The sequence below is a fragment of the Limulus polyphemus genome, unplaced genomic scaffold, assembly GCF_000517525.1.
Source record: "Limulus polyphemus unplaced genomic scaffold, Limulus_polyphemus-2.1.2 Scaffold508, whole genome shotgun sequence".
NCBI lineage: Eukaryota > Metazoa > Arthropoda > Merostomata > Xiphosura > Limulidae > Limulus > Limulus polyphemus.
Window position 1 is genome coordinate 75,289 of NW_013666118.1, and position 1,185 is coordinate 76,473.

The window sequence follows — 1,185 nt, forward strand, 5'->3', positions numbered from 1 at the left end:
ATTGTTGAAGTTAAGTTCGTTCGTTACAGTGTTGTTTTAGCGCGAGTATTGAGATTAAGTGTATCGCAGAGTTATATTCGGAAATAATAAACCAGTTTTATTAAGAAAGGACTTGTGTCGCTTAAGTTTCGTCGGAACGAAGTTACGGAAAATCAATTAACAAACGGAGACGTAACAGTACGTTTCTTTCTTCGCTATAGTAGATAATGTCTATTCTGTTTGAAAGATTATTGCAGTAGCATATAACACCCATGTTCAAAGGATTAATGATTGTGCTATAATTTGCTGATGAATTGATAATGTATGTGTGTTACAGCTGTGAGAGAAGGGACATGAAGCGATTCTGTCCACTAAATAAAAAAACTGAGTTTATATTTGAAATTGCAGTATTCTTTTATAGTTCATTTCTACCCGATGTTTTTCGAGTTTAGATCAAACACACTGATCTTAAAGTATTGTTACGACAGCGGAAGTCACGTGACGCTAGTAACACGTCATGATATTCTAGAAAGATCATGTCTGTTCGAGGCAACTCTGGTCTTTTCTATGCGCCCTTTATTCTTGTATATAAGTGCGCCAGATAAAGCGAAATTAATTATATAGGAATTGAATTGCAGACAGGCTGAGATAGAGACGAACAATTGAGTCAAGCGCGGTAGGCACATAAGTAAAGTGCATGAATCGTTGTGAATTCTAGCATGTGTTTAAATTAAAGTGACTGTACAAATTAAGTGTATTGCAAAGTTGTATTGAGAAAGAATAAACTAGTTTTATTTAAGAAAGGACTTGTATCTCTGAAGTTCCTCGGGAAGAATTTATACCGAGAAATTAACAAACGACTAGAGACGTAACAAATTGATGTCAGAGAGTGGGACGGGGAAAAAAAACCAGAAGTGGCAAATCAAACTACAGCTTAGCAGATTTGATGACAGCAATACAAGAACAGCAAAAGAAACAAGAAGAACGAGAAAAGAAACAAGAAAAGAGATTACAGCAGTTGTTGGAGGAAAAAGAAAAGAAACAAGAAGAGATACAACAGCAGTGGCAAGAAAACCTGCAACAGTGGCAGCTCGAACAGCAAAATAAACAAGAACAAGATTACAGTAGTTGGTGGAGGAAAAAGAAAGGAAACAAGAAGAACGAGAAAATAAACAAGAAGAGAGACTACAGCAGTAGTTGAAGTTG